The sequence below is a fragment of the Manacus vitellinus genome, unplaced genomic scaffold, assembly GCF_001715985.3.
Source record: "Manacus vitellinus isolate BGI_N305 unplaced genomic scaffold, ASM171598v3 scaffold_22_pilon, whole genome shotgun sequence".
In the NCBI taxonomy this organism is placed as follows: domain Eukaryota; kingdom Metazoa; phylum Chordata; class Aves; order Passeriformes; family Pipridae; genus Manacus; species Manacus vitellinus.
Window position 1 is genome coordinate 12,424,517 of NW_021939632.1, and position 19,941 is coordinate 12,444,457.

General features: G+C 36.0%; 1 long non-coding RNA gene across 3 annotated transcripts; it reads left to right on the forward strand.

Moving 5' to 3' along the window:
• The first annotated feature begins 6,102 nt into the window (after window positions 1-6,102).
• On the forward strand, window positions 6,103-19,738 carry LOC108639639. Of its 3 annotated transcripts, XR_001920631.1 has the most exons (5): window positions 6,104-6,216; window positions 7,151-7,154; window positions 9,551-9,610; window positions 10,601-10,693; window positions 19,220-19,738. It is a non-coding gene; the product is annotated as an uncharacterized LOC108639639 (long non-coding RNA). The 3 variants fall into 3 exon arrangements; XR_001920632.1 differs by lacking the exons at window positions 7,151-7,154; window positions 9,551-9,610 and having other exon boundaries at window positions 6,103-6,216; XR_001920630.1 differs by lacking the exons at window positions 7,151-7,154; window positions 9,551-9,610; window positions 10,601-10,693 and having other exon boundaries at window positions 6,108-6,216.
• Window positions 19,739-19,941: the final 203 nt, after the last annotated feature.

Consider the following 19,941-nt stretch of genomic DNA (forward strand, 5'->3'; position numbering starts at 1 on the left):
CTCTCAATTTAACCTCCCAAGCTAACAGAAGTAATCTAGATATCTGCAATAGTTGCTCATCAAAACTGTACTCTATTATTCCATTAAAAATTAAAAGTGTAGATTAATGCATATATAAGTGTATAATGTAATGTATCATAAAATGTATCACTACACATATTTATATGTATATATTCTTTGTGTCTGAATAACTAGAAGTTACCAAATACTGGAAAGGGAGCTAATAGTTAAGAGTGCAGTGAATGAAGAAAATGCTATATAACTGAAACCATGTGAGAATTCTGTTGAGCTATATTTATTCATTTCTATGGAGTGTTGCCAGCTTACCTTCTCCCTTTGCAGGTGTTCTGTATTACCAGTAGCCTCAAAATATTTCAATTATAATATGCCTATTTCACGTATAAACACTTTCTGTAGAAAGGGCAGAAAACACCCTACAGATACTGGATTTTGCACTCAATTTTTTAAAGACTGCCACCTGAGTACCAGTAGACTTTAACTCTTGCTATCTTTTGAGACTTGCTTTAGTAAAAATGTGAATAACCTTTCTTCATGCCTAACCTTTCTTCCCTTTGAGCGGTTCTGCAGCTCAACTGTTTGAGGGGCTGATGTTTATTTCTTTTGTCCCTCAGCAGGTGGCTACATTTTCACTCAAATAGCTGATCCTGCTGTGGAACAACATCTGTGGCTTTGTGGGGGTCACACTGGCTGAACTAACACAAATATTTCCTCCTCGGTCTAACCCTTCTTTTTGTTTAAAGATACAGTACTTATTTATCGCTTAACATAGGATATTGTATGTTAGAATTTATACTAAAGGTCTGCTGTTATTCAAATCTGACCTCTATCTTTCACAGCAGACAAGAAGCAGGGTTGTAGCCTTTGTGGTTTTTTCACTAGAGAAAACTGAAGAACATCAGAACATCAGAAAAGCTCTACTGGGTCAGACCAGTGGGCCTTCATACTCAGTGTTCAATCTCCCAACAGTGACATTAAGGGATGCTATTAGGGGCTGTACACAAACCTAGCAATCTAAAGTAGCTATTCCCTTGTACTCTTCCTGCCTACTTAGTTTTCATATTAGGGATGGTATGTATATATCTGCTCAGTGTTTTTAGAGACCATTTGTGGACCTGCAAACCAAGAACTTGTCTTTTTCAAACTTGCTGATGCTCACTACCTTCACATCCTCCTGTGGTGGCAAGTTCCAGAAGCTTACTACTAGGTTTGTAAAGAAGCACTTTTAATCTTTTATAGACTAATGTTGTACTAGCTTTGTTAAAAGGTCCCTGTTCTATTACTGGAGGATTTACCAAGCAGAAGTTTTACATTAGTTTGTTCACCATCGTCACAGTTTGATTGATCATATCTTACTTCAGCCTTCTTTCCTAACTCCCCTTGAGTCTCTTTTTCTAAGGCGGGCACTCCATCCTTTTGATATTTCGTTCGCCCTTTTCTGACTAGAGTCTGTCCTTGAGATGCAGAAACCAGAACTTCATAGGCTACTTGAGATGTGGCTGGGCCAAGGTTGTATAAATATGCTCTGTCTTCTTCTCAATGCCTTTCCTCACAATGCCTGATGTTTTGCTAAGTTTTTTTGTTGCTGTTGTACATAAAACTGTTAATTCTAGGGATCTGTCAATAATGACTGCTAGATTTTTTTCTCCAATCATTTGTCAGCATGGTGTGTATGTGACTGAGATTATTTTTCATTAGATGTATTAGCTTATGTATATCTACACTGAAGTTTATTTGTCATCTTTTTGTCCACTCTGGGTCCTGCGTGGTGCTTCTGGAGCTCTTTGCCATCATCATGGCATTAGTTCTGTGCTCAAAGGCTTCTTGTCTTTGTCTTGATTTTGCCAAGTGTCATTCCTTATGAGTTCTTTTTGCATGTATGTCTGATGTCTTAGAGAAATAAAAGTGTTGTGGCATATCAGTCAAGGGTGTTTGTAAATCTTAAAAATTATTTGTATGTAACACAGGCTTTGGTTTTTCCTTGTATTTCTTTGAACCTCAGTAAACATGAGCTCATAAGACTAACAGATTAATGCTGTGTCCAGAAATCCAGACCAGATAAAGCAGAAAGAAAACTCTGAAAAATACAATTCATAGTACTTATTCCAGCTGCATTGAGTGGGAAATTGAGAATGGTGGTATATGGTATTTCATCCACACTGATTGCCTTTAAAATTATTCTTAATTAAAACGAAAGAAGCTTTTAAAAATATTGGATTGCAAAACAACATTTACTCAAATAACTTCAATGCTTTCCTAGCCTCTCTATGGATTCACTACACAACAGTCTTAACTCCATTACCATCTAATTAATCACCTTCCATTTGTGCACTACATTTCAATAATCACCAAAGTTTTTCCTCTCCTCCCTCCCAGTTGTATTAGAGGTTAGGCTGGAAGCCCAGCATGTAGAAAGGACCTCTTCACGTTCCTTGTTCAAAACCAGGCTACTAATTTGATACTCAAGGCATGTCACTTAGAAAACCTGCTGCATTGCAAACAGCATTGAGAGTGAGGTTTAAAGAAACATTAGAAATGTATTATTAGTGTGCTGTGTTACTACTTAGTGTTACTGAGTAATAAATGTGGTTTCACAGCAGTGTGACTGCAGCAGCATGTCTGTGGTGATCCCCTTTTCCCTTGTTCCAGTCACAATAACTCCATCCTTCCTAACGCTTTGCAGAATACTTCAGCACATTAGTCTGGCAGAACACTACTCTGCCTCCTTGGCCACTGGTTTAAAAAAACCAAAACAAACCAGAAACGCACCTTCTGCCAGCTTGAATTCATTTAACAGAGGACCTTACGAAGGCTGTGAAAGGGAGGACATAGAACTATGAAGGTAAATGCAAGAGGAGATCAAGATGGTTGAACAGCAGCAGTTACAAATTGCCTTATGGGCTTGTCAAACCTCAGCCTGAATGCTGTTCTGTTTCTTGATTTACTGTTGTTCAAGTACTTGGCAGAAGTACAGGACTATTTTAGTAGTCAGCCTATTGCTTTGTTAATTTAAATATTTAGCTTAAAGAATTACATTTTATATCCTTTGAAGAAAGGCCTCAGCTGTTCTACTGTCCATTGATGAGGTCATCTGCTGTGTAAATCTGGTTGTCTAAAAGACTGTGTTACCAACTGTAGTTAGTTGCAGCCATACGATTCTTCTTTCATTTTGTTTTGCACTACAATACGCTTCACCAAAACAGCTTTTTCAAACTAGCATGTATTCAAGTACATAACAAATATGTTTCTACTATTTAAATTTTGTCATGGGTGGTTTAAAGTCAGATTCCTGATGTATTTAATGGGTGGTGTTTGCTGGAATCTGTAGCAACCAAGACAAGGCAGTTTGCCACAGGAAAAGGTTTTGGTGTATTCTGTTTGCATGGTATGCTTGAAACTCGCCTAGTGCTATTCATGACAAACATGTCCTTGTGTACAGTAGCTGCAAAGTCATGGTCAGCTTTCTGTAGGCTGATGCAGCTCAAGATTAGTTGAATGTGGAATAGCGAATTCATGGTAGCCTGCAAGGATGTAATGGATGGACAGGAACACTGTTAGTGTCTTTTTTCCCCCCAGTACTTATAGGCCATGGTAGTGGGAATAGCTGGATCTGTGCAGAATACATTTAGCAGCATACTGATAAAGCAGTGCCACTTGTGCTGCTTATCTGCCTTAAACAGACTATCATCCTACAAAGTGGAACTTGTGTTCCATTGTTTAATTATGACAGTATCTTCTTGTGTTAAGATGTATGCAATCATTCATCTGAAATTTTTATAATATACTTCAGACTCACCAGCCAAATTTTAATATGCTCTTTCCTAGAAAAATACTTTCACGTAGGTAGGATGGTACATGTAAATGAAGCCACACTGTTGTGAGCATCCACAAAATATTCTAAAGAAGTTAATTTCTTTTTTTTATGCTTCATTAGAAGGTACTTTAAGTCTCAGGAATTTATCAGATCTGTTAGGCCTGGTAAGAGTGGCATCAGTACATTCATAGCATTATACTGTAAAAATCTATTATAATAATGTTTACATAAAGCTTTCAGAATTTGCAAGATTTTTCCATGTAAAAAAATAATACATTTTGGTTGGATTTCAGACTTTGTACTAAAGCCACTATTTTTTCTTTTTGCCAAGCTTTTGTGTATGCTAGATGTTTCTTAAAAGGCTACAGAAAATGCATCTTATCTCAAATTAACCATAAACCAAATTCTGCTATGTGTAGTTTGTTACTGTATTTACTTTAAATAAGCTAGGAAGTAACACAGCACTGCTAAAAGTTGGCTGAAAGATTGTATAAGGTTTTCATCCAATGAATAAAGCTTCAAATGAAAGTTTTTCACCAAGTTAGTGGTAACTAGGTCATGTTGAGTCCAATGTCTCAAGTTTTCATGCTTGAGATTCACCTCTACCTGATCAGTCTGTTAAAGAGCACGTTACTACTTCTGCTCTGTAATACCTATTACATAAATGTTTTGCTGTGTTGCAGCTCAGGTGAAAAAATGTTTTGCAAACCCTGAAGAGACTGGCCTACTTCCTAGAAATTTTCATGTGCAGATTTCAAATTACTGCACAAAGTCAAATATTCCCATTGATTAACCAGGCTTTGAAATAGATTAGAAAAGGCTGGAATAGAATTTGAGCACCTGGTCTGCTACTAATATTGCAAGTTGGATCATATTAAACATTTCACATGGCAAATATACTGCTACTGAGACAAAGTTTCTTTATCCATATATTCTGTCTAGCTTGTGAAATGAGAAGTCAATGAGAATAGAATTCAACATATTATGTCCTAGTTACAAGTGGGGAGGAGATATTGAAATACCATACTATGGGTATCTTATTCTGAATATTTTTCAGGAGAAAATACAAATTCTTAATAGATGTGGGGATGAACAAAAGAAGTGTCATCAAAAAAATAAAGGCATCAAAAAAAATACTTGTTAAATTAAGAGCTACCTTGTAGAAGTTCTGTACTTTTTAATTATTTATAGTAGGGAAGTGAAATACTTTTGTTATTGGTGCTCATTCCAAACGTAAGCAGACAACTCTGTTGAGAAGTTCCAAAACAAGATGCTTACAGTGAATTGTTTTTCATTTGTAGAGAATTCTTTCTGTTTAAGATTTGGTATTGATATCATCTAAAGTCTCCTACAAACTGATTTTGGGACTGCAACACATTGTAAAACTGCTCTTTAGATCTGACACAATTAGGCAGTGCTGTAATCTCATGAACAGTCATGACAAAAGTAGGTAGCAAGAGCATTTGGTAGTAAAAACAAAATGCACACTTACAGGTTTTTGGAGAAGAAAGTCATGCTATAGCATCAGCTGTCCACTTTCAGATGTTTTGTCATTTCAGTTTTCTGAAACAAAATTCATTAAATATTTTTAGAAAGTAAAATATAAAATGACACACTGCAAAACAGCTCAATAAAAATTCACAGAAAATAACTGAGTCAAAAGTAATATATTTTCCTCTGAAGATGTTGTACTTGTACTACATATCAGGCTATGCATCAAGTCATAGTAAAATGTGTGAATGAACAGGGATGATGCAGCAGAAGTGGTGGATCATATAACAAGGAGACTGTCACAGTAGGCTTCTTCTAGGTTTTGTTTGCCCTGCAAGAACTTGTCAGAACAAAGACAACTCACCTGGAGGTAGAAAACTCCTCTGAGCCTGTGCCTGCTGCTGCATTTCATCACTGGCTTTTGACTGAGGCATCTGATTGTTGTGGCTAAATTAGTGCAGATCATTTGGGCTGGCTGTCATGGGATTACATGTCCACTTAGAGGCAGGTACTAGGGCATAGAAGTTTGAGCCTAGGCCAGATCACACTTGTTCTATGTATTAACTTCAAAGTCTGAGGAAGCCCTGTATTGGTTAATGTGTCACAGCTGAGGTGACCTGGAAATCATCTTCATAATTTGAAAACTCTGGGAAAGGAAAATTTCTTTATAACCCAGTCAAAGTAAGCAACACACAAGTGCCAATTTTTGTTGGTACTGAGGACGCTGCAGACTCAAGTAGCTGATAACTGGCTTTGTGACAGCCTACTTCTCTTGCAGAGTGGAATCTTCGTGAACCTGAGAGCCTGGCCTAACATTTCCACAGTGATGATAAAAATGCTGATCAGAAGTTTAGTATCACCATTTCTCAGTTCAAAAGCCATCTAAATATGCTGTATGTATTTATTTATGCATGCCTAAATTGTTGATCCATTATGTTATCTTTGTGCACTACCTCAGAATTCTGTAATTGCTTCCATTTGGTACATGTTGTTCTTATGTGCCAGGATTTCATAACTCACTGGATGACATTTTTGCCTGATTTGCCAAGAAGAGCATGGTATTAATAAAGGCACCTCTTATTTGTTATCTGATGGACTATTTTCATGGAGAAAAATAAAATAATTTGTTTGACTTTTATGTATTTTCATTGTTGAAAAATAAAATCATGTTGAGCTTTTGAAGGTGATGACCACATCTTTCAAGTGTAAAACAATACAAATACTTGTAATCTTAACTACTTTTAGTATATAGTAGCTAGATAAGATTATAGTTAATATTAGATGTATAAGTACCAGGTTATCTTATTGTATATTAAAATTTATGTGATTATTCTCTGTCTCAAAAGACAAAGATTTGTAGTATTTGAACAGTTCTAATAGGTGGTAATGTGAATGATGGAGGTGATGTGGATTTAAAAGTTAATGAATCCCAGACTGGTTGAATTGAGAACTAAAAACTGGAAAACCAGTTCTTTTTTTTCAATGAGATGTAATGACACGCTTATAGACAAATAGGTTTTTTGACTCTGTAAGTAATACAGTTGTATTGTAAGGAAAATTCAGGAGGTGTTACCTATGAAGCACAGCACTAATATTTCATGTATAACCAATATGGAAGTGATTAAATTGCTTTACAAGGGAAGGTTGGTACCATGGTAGCAAGAAATATTACAAGCTAATACTGCCTCTATCTGAAGATGTATTGTTTTGTGGTAATGAAATATTGTAATAACCTTGTGCACCTTTAGAGAAGAATATCAACTATAGCTCTCTGGAGTTATTCTTCAAACAGTATAATTATTCTGCTTAAATAATTTTTATGCAAAGAACAGTTGCAATAAACAGAACCATAAGAATGAAATGGCCATATTAAATGTTAACAAATGCATAAAAGGCAGGCTAATATACAAGTATGTAGATACAAATAAAATATTTGTCAAAATTGAAAATAGTTGATTGCCAAGTGAGTTTCACATTAAAGTCCTTATCCAAAGCCCACTGGACTGAGTAAAAGTGATCTCTAAGACCTCAGTTCAATTCAATCAATCTTGAGTCCTTTCCCCCCTTTCATGAGAATGAAAAAACAGGACTTCCCTGAGTTTCAGTGAATCCAGTTTTCAGGATTTAGGTAGCTTCAGTGTATTTAACAGCTTTCTCTTGAACACAGTGTTGAGAAGGTTTATACCTTCCTTCTCCCCAAAAACTGCAGCCTGTGGGTTTAGTACCTGTACTGAATTTCCTTTTTTTAGTATTAGCTTACTGTCAGAAACACCTTGCTCAGTGTTTGTACTATATTTGTTCTGGAAATAATGAGAGAGATAAAACAGTGAAAACTGTCTGCATTTGGACTAGAAATTTAAGTTGGCAACCTAGTTAATATTAAAGTTGACATGCATTTTCAGGTTTTAATGGAGTTTTGAAATAAAATGTTACTCTCTGTTTTGCAAGGATTGTTTCAGCATTCTTAGAGAGCTTGTATATTATTATTTTTCTCTGAGTGTAAAATTTGCAAAACTATTTTTATTTTTTTCTCTTCTGATCCAACTGGATTTTCATACATAGGAAGGCATGCCACATACATATGGTCTTTGTTCCTTTCAAGTGCATAAGTCATCATTTGGGGAGTTTGTATAACCCAGTTATTTCTTGTTATGAGGAAATACAGAACTGTAAGAAAAGGTGTTGCCTAGACATTTTTGTGCCTGTTAGCTTAAAGGGGAAACAGCCAGCCCCCTCTTATTGCTGTATTATATGTTGTGTAGTGGTATGACAGTTTTTCTTTTAATTAGGTTATTAAGATATACATGGAAGACCTAACCTTACAGACCTAAATTACATAAATCTCCCAGAAAAGTCAATAGGATGTTTGCTCATGAAATGAGAATCTCACTGAACTGAAGACTGTACTACTACTAATAAAACTGTGCATCAAGGTTGAATTCATAACACTGTGCCAGCTGTACCATATTGAATTCTCTCATGGAAATGCAGTTTGAACTCCAATGTTTACCCAATACAGAAGTGATGAATTCATGGCTCTAATAGTAATGCCATTTTTTTGGTGCCAGGTAGTTACCCATTGACATTGAAGATGATTACTTTGATTAAGGAATTGGGCATGTCATTTAGCAGTGTTCTAACTAAGATTTATTTCAGTGGCATTTTATTAAATATGCCAATTTCTGCATAGTGTTTGATTCCAGGTGGCAGTGACATATGACTTCTTAGAAAATGTATGTGTCCTTTACCAAGTGAGATGGTGTTCAGGACCCTGTTCTGGGGTCATATCAAAATTGGCATAAACTGGCATACGAATTTCATTTACACTTTTTTTAGGGTCAGTTTCACTAAGGGTACTAAGGAAGAGGCTTGAAGTGTAGGTACACACAGCACATGCTTTGCTTTTTATCAGAGGTATCAGTCAACAGAGGTGGTGTTTGGTGTCTTTTCCTGTTCTAGTGAAAGGACAGATCCTCTGGAGCTCTGTAACAGCTGCAGAGGTAGATAGAATTTCCTAAAGGGAAAGGCTGTCCTGCTTTTGCTGTTTGCTATTTGAATTGCTATTTGAATTGTTGTTTTCTGTGGCTAGCTGTTTGCTTTTCTGTCCCAGAACTGCTGTCTTTTTGACCATCGACAAGGCTGCATGCCAGTGGAAGATGTAGATCCTAAATTTTTAAGCCTTTATAGGAGTTTTCTTTTGAATTGATAAAAATGCATGCATATACTTATTTTTAGACCATTTGCAACTGAATCACATATGTTTCACAGCATGATAGAAAGGATATAGGTGAACTGATTAGGTAGGCAAGATTAGCAGTTTTGGAAGTATGAAGGCTCTGTGCCTTTTAGAAACTAATGTTGCAGAAGACGTGTTTTTGAAAGTGAGGTAGGATTTTTTCAGTTGAATTTGGTAGTGATGACAAGTGTTGACATCTGTAAAAGTTGAGCTTATCTCTTTGGCCACAAAGCTTGAACTAATCTCATCTATGCCAGTGTTTTCTTATTTTTCTTTTAGAATTTAGTATCGATGCCCAATAAGAAAATTTATACACATGCTTTATTTTTTGCATAGTTACTGCCTTCAGTTTAAGGTTTTTCAGGGTTAATTTTAAATTGCCGACAAGTGTGACAGTAGCAGTGCTTTTATTTTTAATGTGGACAAAATATACAGTAAACTACTGTAAATGAACACAGCAGCACTTGAAACTGTACTCTCTCTGTGTGCAGAACACACCCAACTGACTCCTGTAAAAGAAGCAATATAATCACAGTGCCATGAAGCTCTTGGTATGTAAGTTGATTCAGATGAGAAAATACAACTGTGTAAGAAGTGTTATATCTAAATTGAGTTGTGTACCTCTTTGCTGAACCCAGAGTCAATTATGTGACTTTTACAGATCTTGAAATTTTTATGTTGAGTAGAAAACAACAATTCTGGTAAGCAGGACTGCCTGAAAAATCTTAATTAGAATTTCTTCAGTGTCTGTTGCTTTCTTGTATACCAGTATTAAATTAAGGCGGAAGAGAGAAAATGCATTAATGAATGTTATTTGGAATAAAAGTTTCTCTAATGTTCTCTAAAATATTTGTTGTTCAGAAAAAAAGAATTCAAGAGAAAGGAGCTGTAGTCTAATAAAAAAGACAGAAGTTAGTTTTGAAATATTCTTTAGCCTTTCGAAAAAAGTCAGAAATTCACCTTACACTTCATTATTGTGATAGGGTTTGTGGAAGGCTTGTTTGTTTGGTTTTGGGTTTGTTGATTTGTTCTTTTTATGTCCAGATTAAGTTAGTTCACTAGTGTCATCTCAGCTGCTCCAAAAAAAATCAGTAGTGTATTCACTCATTTTTTGCCATTATGAGCCCTGTAGTCTGTTTCAAAAAAACCACTACCTTTTGAGAGTTGATGGTATGTAGCTCTTTACATGCATATACCATCTTGTAGCCAGGGATTTCTTTTTTTGTTCTACAAGTGGTTTTTTTATTTAAAAGTTGAAAATTAGTGCAGTTTTATACAAACGTACAATGATTCTTTAGAAGTTACTTCTGGAACATGTAGAATTTAATAGATTCTGTATGTACCACTGTAGCATGGACTCATTATAATTATTTTGGCAGCAACAGAACTTTTGTTTAAAGCTCAGTAAGTTGCCTCAAACTATAATATATAGGTTGTATTTTTGTGTATATGTATGTATCTTACAGTGTTGTTATTACACTGTTTAAAAAGCTAAACTTTAGACATGACTCAAGACAGATGCCAAAATCTAATCCTTGCAGATGCTGAACCTTGGAGGTGTAGTTATCACTGCTGAGTTGTAAGCAAGAGAACTTGTTAGAGTTTCACCATGCTGGAAGGCCAGAGAAAAGAGTGTGAGTACAAACTCTTGCACCCAGCCTGTCTCACCATCACAGGTCCTTGGTGTTGAGGTGTTGAAGAATTCAATCACTAGAAAATATGCTTTGTATGATAAAAGAGCAGCACTGTGTTATACTCTGGCTATCCTTGTCTGCAGTGCCTGCCACCATGTTAAGTACAACAGTCTAACAAAGATAATCTAATCATGGAACCTAATCTAAGCAACCTTAGAGCTAGACCCATGTAAGTACAAAGATGCCTAAAGTTAGCTTGACATTTTATGTGGGAAGCCAAATGAAAGTTCCAGATTCAAACAAACTAGTACCAGGAGGTATCAAAGATGGATTGTGTCTGCTCCAGTCTTTCCCTTTTCAGCAATTCCCTCATCATTTTTTCAGTAATGGTTTTGGCTCACCCTACACAGCAGTGCAACAATACCAAAGTAGCCATTGCCTAAACATGCTAACCTGACCAGCCTGATAACATCAAACTTGAAGGCTTGACTTTGCATGGGGCAGTTAACTATCTGCTGTAACATCCTTTTCTCTGGTGGGGGAAGGAATTCCTAAATTTTGATGTCATTTGATAGAAGGTTCTGTTCATTTGTGAAATATTATTTAGCTGTTATAATTCTCTTATTCTCTTTAAAATATTTTATAGTGTGTTATAGGAATAACAATCTCACAGCATCCACATCTTATTCACAAGGTGAATGCATGATCATAAGACTAGTTTTTCTAACAAGGAGTAATTTCTGGCCTTCTTAAATAGATTTGGGGTAACACAAGAAGCAATAGACTACTTAAAAGCTTTATAGTCCTTTGAAAATATTTGCAATCCCATTCAGTATGTGAATGAAATCCAACCAAAAGACTCTTTGTGGTGTTCCACAAAATAAATCCAGTGTGATCACTCTTGCCAGCATGCTGGGAGTTACATTTTCCATCTAAAATGGATTTCTATCTCATGATTATAATTCTTGTATAAATGGTTAGTTTTTATTGGGAAGATATTTCTTGGTTTGGAATTTTTTTTTTTTCCTTGGTGCTAAAATCATTGAGGTGGGAGGTTTGCAAAATAAGCTTCAGTATCAGAACCCAAACTAGGCAAAGGGCTAAAAACACATCTTAGGGACCATTAGTCAGAACAATTTGAGCTGGCAGTAGCCAAGATTGTTTTACATATGAAGTTCATAAAATAGAAAGTTGGTTTCTGTAGCTGGAAAAAAATGCCTAAAGGGGTATATTTTTGCTGCAGTTGCTAGGGAGCAGCTTATACTGTATCTATGGGATAAAATGGGAGTCGTGTACAATGCACTACACTGATAATTTACCTTAGAGTGGTTAGAGCTGAATAATACATTCACAGAGCACATCTCATCATACAAAATAAGAAGATGAGATGGATGTTCTTAGTAATGTTAGGTGACAGAGCCACTGTGGTATACGAGGTACAGTACACATGTCAGTAGGCTGACAGGACCATGTCAGTCCTACATGATTCATAGGTGGGGCTATGATAAGGTGAGCAGAAAATTAATACATTGGCTAGACGGGAGGAAAGAACAGACCAGATGAGAAGAAGTAAAACCTGTGTTTTTATGTATTTGACAGATTCTTTGGTATGATCAAGGTCCTGACAATCCAAAGTCACGTATTCTTTTTTAAAGAGAAGCTCACTTGACTGGAGTCTGTGTTGCCAGTAGTATGTTGTTTAACAAAATGAGGATGAATAAATCGTAGGGGTATCTGACTGACCCTGCTCCAAAGTGAAATTGCCCCACTGCATTTGGAAAAAGCTGCTTAGCTATGAAACATCAACATCTGTAATAGAAACCTTTATAATTACTTGGTTATAGAACTTTGTTATTTTATTTCAGGATCTGTAAAATTGGAATTATTTTTCTTGAAAACACAGCCTTAACAATTTGGTATTACTAAAACTGGAAATGCAGTGAATAAATTACACAATCATATCACTGGTTTCTTCTTTTTATAGCATTAAGCATGTCCAAAAAATTATCCAAATATTGCTAAATATTTCCATTTTAATATAATAGTTAAAATTTTACAAATATTTTTTCTTTATTGAATCAACACAGTGACACTGTCTTGAAGTTAATTGCTTTACTCCTTTGAGCACTGGTGCAAGTTTTTCTCACATACTGTACACAGAGATCAAGTGTGTTTTCCTCAGCAATTACTGCATTTGTTCAAAGTGAATTAGAAAATCAAAAATGTTAGGAACGCACTTTAATTAGATGATTAAAGAACCTAGCAAGTAGTGCGATGTTCAGATAAAAACAAAAGGTATTTCACAGCATTTTTAGGCCATGCCAGAATTCAGATAGGACTAGTTGTACTGTGCAGTTAAAGTGACACAAAAGGGTTTACAGTCTCCTGAAATAATGTATGGCATATATTTATAGTTTTCAACCAATTTTAGCTTTCCAGGCTCAGCCGCCTCACCTTGAAAGATACTTTCAATAAGCAATCTTACTATAAGCTGTCTGAAAACATGATGTTATTCCTAAAAACAATTTGAAACCCATTGGCCTTCACAAAACTGTGAGCAGATACTATCAAAATGCAGCTGAAGTTAATGAAGTTATGAATATGTACACTAGACAAAGATTTTCCAAAAACAACCTTCATAATCTGCTTTTGCAGATTACTTATTTCTTCAACCTTTTCTAAATTTTAGAAGGTTTTTTTCTTGTCTAATCAATCTTTAGGTTGATTTGACTCTTTCTTTAGCCTCCTTCCAACAGTTTAAGTTCTGTAATTTTGTAATAAAAATGCAACATTTTTTTCCCAAAGAGATCTTGTGGTATTGAAGCAACATCTCAAATTGATTCCAAAGGCTCTGGTCACTGTACAGACTTTGAGTGATGCCTTCTTTTGAATAGAATTATTCCACATGCATTGTACTGAGAAGCCGTTAGTTCATTTCAGAAATGCTCCTTTTTAAATTAAATGCAAACCCCACCTTCTGTAGCTTTTAATATTTTTATTTAATTGACATCTCTGTGGATTATATTATGATAATTTTTAATTATTTTTATATACATTCATACATTTTCCATTAAGCTCTTTGGGTTTGCGCTTATGAATGAAGCATGTAAAACTAATCATTCAAAAGAAAAAAGGACTAGACATTGTAGTTGCTGTTGTATATAGTTATCTACTACCCCACTTTCATTCTACTTTTCTTCTGAAACAGCAGAATAATATTTCTGTAAGTAGAATATTCTTCTGTAAGAAGAATATTTTATAAAGAAAGAGTCTTAACATCTGGAAACCTTTTTCACCTCTCTCTTAAAATATGAAATACATTATTTCTGTTCCTTCTTTCCTTCAGTTTAACTGTTCGGACCTGGACAATGAGCACAGGAAACACCATGTTCAGCCATCTCCAGGGCGACCAGGCTCCACCATGTGTAATGGTGACTTGGGAAGCCAAATGCTGTCACTCCAAACACCCCTTCCTTCTTCTTCCTCCAGCTTTTCATATTGACCATGGCACCATATGGTCTGTAATATCCCTATGGTCAGGCGGGGCCAGCTGTCCTGGCTGTGCCTTTTCCCAGTTTCCCATGCACTGCCAGTCCCCTCACCTGTGATTGTACAAGGAGCAGAAAAGGCCTTGACACTGTGCAAGCCCTGCACAGCAATAACAAAACATCCCTATATTGTTGACACTGTTTTCAGCGCAAATCTAAAACGCAGCCCCATACCAGCTACTGTGAAGAAGAATAACTCTACTCCAGCCCAAACCAGCACAGTCTGTGAAGGAAGATGTGATTTTTAAGTAAATATATGTCCTCCAGGGTCATTCATAGCAGATTGTAATTAACTGATACTCTGTTGGAGGTATTCTTGGTCGTTCTATTCACTGAAGTCTGTTACAGCAACATAGTTTCTGAGATAGCCATATACCATTGCAAAATGGAATGTATTTCAGAATGTCATATTTCATTTTAGAGCCACTCTACCATTATTGGTAGTATTATATATAATAGTATTACATATCATGTTGTTATTATTATAGTGTCCTTTTTTATGTGTCTTTAACTTGGATGCCTTTGTGTGAAGCAGTGCAAATATAAAAAAGGACAACAGCCCCTTCTCCACAGACTTGAAGCTTACTGTTAATGATTCAATTCATATCAGAATTATAGCGTATTTCTGAATTTGTAAGACATTTTTAAAAGAAGGGCAATATCTTCTAGTAAACTGTATTTTTACAGACTTTAGCTTCTTATGTGATTGGATTATTGACAATCCACTGATTGATCTCTCAGGTTAACTGAGAATCCAGGATTTCATCAGAAATAAAAATTTGTAAAGTCAACATGATTAGTGATGTCTTGCAACTGTTTGCAAATTGTCTTTGCACTTCCAGTATATTTTAATTTTTAACTACTACTACAGAGGAAAAACACATAGCAATAGTAGTGGGTTCTAATTTTATCATTCACAATACTTTTTGTTGATTTTGTTGGAAGGAAAATTAAGTAGGCTTTGGCACTGAGCTGTTAAAGCTCAGATATTTACAGGAGGCAAAATGAACATCTGTGAAATCCCTATTTCCAGAGCAGCAGTCACTGAAGTGTAGGCACTTATATGCAAATCCCGAGCCTAGTCAGGGAAACGTTCAGGAATATGAGGGCTGACATAGGGAAAATACTAGAATACTGCTTCTGCTCCCTTAATACTTATAAATATATCTAAATACTGTGTCTGAGCTGTCTAAATTGCTGTGTCTGAGCAAGGACTGGCATTCAATTAGTTTGTTTGGTTTATACCACATACATACAATTCTTAAATGTCCAGAGAGATCAATTTTGTGACTAGCACAATAATTCAGAGCTATTTCAAGGTTAGATTATAATGCCTTGTCTTTAATGCCATATATTCTATAGTCTTAATGCTACATTGTTCCTGATGAACATCTTACCTAGATCTTTGCAAAAGGCTGAATTAACAATGGGCTGCTCAGAGACATGGGCTGCGGATGGAGGGAGGATTCTTCTCTCCTGTTCTGTGTTGGAACCACAGGCCAGGGCTGTAAGCTGTTTTAAGGTGACAGCATTGTAGCTACTCAAGGACATAGCCTAAGGCAGTATATCTCTGCATTGTCATTTTTGTAGTATATGTGTTTTGATATAGATTAAAAAGTTTGGCCTTGTTATGCAGAAGTGATCCAGAGATTCTGAACACTAGCAAATCATCTTATTCTGCCATTACACCCTTAATTTTCACCCCAGCATTTCCACCCAACTCTGGGATGGCTGTAAACTAGTTATTCGAGCTGTAAGAAAAAGAAAAGGATCAAGAACAGTGAGACAAAATAGACACTCCAGTGAATCACAGCTAAGGTCTAACAATCCTACTCCTAGTAAAGATTCCATTATTGCTACTCAGCAAGCAAATATTAGATTTCAAACAGTAGTTTCAACTCATTAAATTCCCTTGGTCCCATTCACAGCTCTATTTGCTGAGTATCTCCTTCTCTGGAGATACTCAAAAGCTCCCTGGATGTGATCCTGTGCAATCTGCTCTGAGAAAACCTTCCTTACCACGGGGGTTTGATTAGATGGTCCCCTCCAACCTCAACCATTCTGTGAATTTACATTCCTCTGGGAATGAAGCTGAGAACTCTGGGGGGTTTTTTAACTGATAAAGGTACCTAAATCAGTAACACTTACTTTCTTCTTAATTTAGCAGTTGCTTTTAAAATGCAAGTAAGGAGACCCACTTATCATCATTTGTTATTCTTGCAGATTCTGGAGATGCTGAATAGGCATCACATGCTCCATGTGGGTTTTGCTTGTTTAGTGCAGACTTGGTTCTGTTGTGTGTTGTTGGGCGTTTTTAAACTGCCAACTAATCTTGAGGAAACTTGTGATCAGCATGTCCTTGATGATAAATGAAGGAAGTAAACAACTTAAGAGCTCCTTGTCTGCTTTTCTGAAGTATGGGGCCAACCAGATTGATAGCATCCACAAAGTAGCAGAGTCACTTTCCTACTCTCTTGCTGCTGTGTTTGGTATCATAAGATATCGAGTCAGGATGGAATGCCAGAATTAATCATTCTGAGACTTTGATGAAGAGGAAAGGGGGTTTGTTCGCCTGTTTTCTAAATGGAATGTATGGTGGGACAAGGATCTTTCAATAGCACTGCATAGGGGATCTCTTCTATGCCCCTATTAGAGAATCAGAAAGATAAATGACAGATCATTGTTTCTCTTTCCTAGAACAGAAAATTGGCATGGAATGGTGAGAGCTTGTAGTCAAAAGAAAGGCCTCTAAAGCCACAAACTTTTCAGAAGTGTTTGTCCATACTGTATGCTATGTGTCTATGTCTGCCTGCAGACCACCTACGTTCACAAATGTAATGCCCTAATATACCTCTTTGGCCACTCCTGACAGGCACATAGTAGCCTTCTTAGGTCATATTCCTCAAACATTACAAGGAGTTTCTGTGGTCTAATCTGGTGTGTTCTAGACATTCAAAACAAAACTGAATAACTGTACTAAATATGTATTCTGTAGTCTTCATGAATCTGTTTGGATTCTGAGCTCCCTGGGATTATAAAAAAAAGTGTATCTAATAAAGATACTCCTCTTTGATAATAGCAGTTTAATTAAGCATTGTTTTTCACCAAACTCAGTGCTCCTCCAGAAAATTACTTATAATTTAAATTCTAAATCACTGTTAATTAACCAATCAAAATTCAGATTACTGTCTGCCATTCACAGTCTCTGGTACACATCTGATGACAGAAAAGACAGTTATGAAATACTGGTATGAAGGTATACAGGATTCCTTGGCCTTGCTGCCAGTCCTTTATTAACTGAAATGCAATATTTGGCGGGGGGTGGTTGGGCTTTTGACCCATTGAGAAGGGCGTCCCCTTTGATGGACCAAATTGTTTCAAACCACAAGTCAAGAAACAGGATTAATAGGTGTGAAAAACAGTTGCCTGCAGACCATAGCCAGCACAAAAAAGGTTAAGGCAAGATTCATAGAACTAAATGTTGTGTAGAGAAAGCTGAAGAAATTAGTCATTAGATTATTTTGGAAACTTCAAAAAACCAAAACCAAACAAAAATAAAACCAACCAAACAAAACCTCCCAAGAAACCTCTTGCTATTGCTTTCTACCTCTGCATTAAACATGTAAATTATGTAATTCTTTTTATTTACTCCTGAACACTGGAGTACTTTTTTTAACACAGGCATCTTCATACAGAAGACATGAACTAGCAGTTGACACATGGATAAATGTCTAAATTGTGCTGTAGGATGATACACATTCAGCAACTGTACAGTGTGTCCAAACTATTTTTTTGCACAGAATGTTAAAAGCCTGGTAGACAGAACTGTAATGGTGATTGCTGCCTATAAGAGATAGAATAATGCAGACTGTAAATAATAGGAATGATCCCATTCAAGCCAAAGGAATACCTAGCCTGACAAATTCTAGGGTGAAAAAAAGTTTCTACCATTTTTATAATTTTGTTTTTCATATGTATGTCTTGGGCTATCAATCAGCTTTCTTTAGCTGAAGCCAGCTGGCAGGTGACACTGCAGTTTATCAACCACCAGTAAACAAAATGTTATGCTCCAGAAAAATTCAATTCCCAAATCCCAGCCCTAAAAATCAATAAAGCTTCTCCTGCAGCTAAAGCATTTCTTATGAACATTAATTTTTTAAATACAGCATTTTCCCTCACCTTTCTTAAAAATACAGATAAAAACTAAAACCAAAGTCAAATTAAAAGGTATGAAAACTGTGATGCTAGAAACTACAAGTCTCTTTCAAATTTTCATAAACATTAAACTGGGTTTTTTATTTGGCTTAACAAAATTATCTAAAATTAGTAAAGATGCAAAGATTTATTATATGAATCCTTAGAAACTAAAACCATCTTTGGAATTTTTAATAGTTATAGTAAAACCCTACTCTCACTTTCTGAAGCTCTTATTCCCAAGTAAAACCTCACAAGACCGGTTACTCCGTTGTATACGATTTTACTGCATTAAGGTGTATCATAATACAATTAATAATGTCTTCTTTGTCAGTCAGCACCCAGCTGTGGTTTAGTTTGGAATATCAAACTATAAAGAACTAATAAAATCCAACCTAATCTTCATTAGTATTTACATCTTTCCCTTTCAATACTTTGATGGAATCTCATTCAGGAGATGGCAGAGGAGTATAAGCAGTGCAGTCATGGAGGCACAGGAGTCTCTGTGCTTTGCATTTGAAGTCTGCATAAGCTGCCAGATTGTGCAAACACCTTTTCCACCTTGCCTTGTGTAACAAAGCTGTATATAAACTTTCCTGGTGTTGTGGTTGTATAAAATTAAATGTCCCGGAATTCTTTGTGTCATCCTCTGTTTTTGGCCAGTGACATCTGGGGCCTCGTGTGTTATGGTTTTAGTCTCAAAGTTACTGAAGTAGTTAGGTTGCTGTCAACTTTTAGGATATTAATCATTTGATGCATTCGCCTTCTTTCTGATCTTTTCCAGTGGCCTCTAGAACTCTCTACCTCAAAGAGGTTCCTACAGCTTGCTGTTGGTACAAACTGAAGCATTCAGCCCTTCATGGAATCAATGGAGTCTATAACTTTAATGTATAAATATGCTTAAAAAGATTCTGGGACCTTCATTGATTGACACAATATGATGAATTGTCCTAATCCTCTGTATTCTGTGTACAGAGTGAATCATGTTACTTTCTAAATTGTGTTACTTTCTAATTCCATCCTCTTCTTTAGAGAAGCCTGTGCAGATCTCTGAGGAAGTATCTATTCAGAGCCTGTTGCTTCAACCTACCACTGAAATGAACCACTATGCTTTTAAGAGGAATTTGGAATATAATCCAAGTTTCACAAACCTAGAAAAACATCCATATGGGATTATAACAAATTAATTTGTTGGACAGCTCATGTTCACTAGTATATGTTTTTGCTCAAAAAATTGTTATGTAATATAGGTAGGAAAGCGTGTATTTTGTTCATGATTATGTTAATAAAAAACGTGCTTGAATTTGGGGGGTGTTTTTTGGTTTTCTTTTAAATTTGTCTGCTTGCATGCTCATGGATTTTTAGATGGGAGTAATACTACTACTCACAGCACTTAAAAATGTTATGGTGCATAATTACAATGGGAAAGAAATATCATCCCCCTATCTTGAAGTCAGTCATATGAATAAATGTATTTGATCAAAAATGAGATATAAAATATCTCAA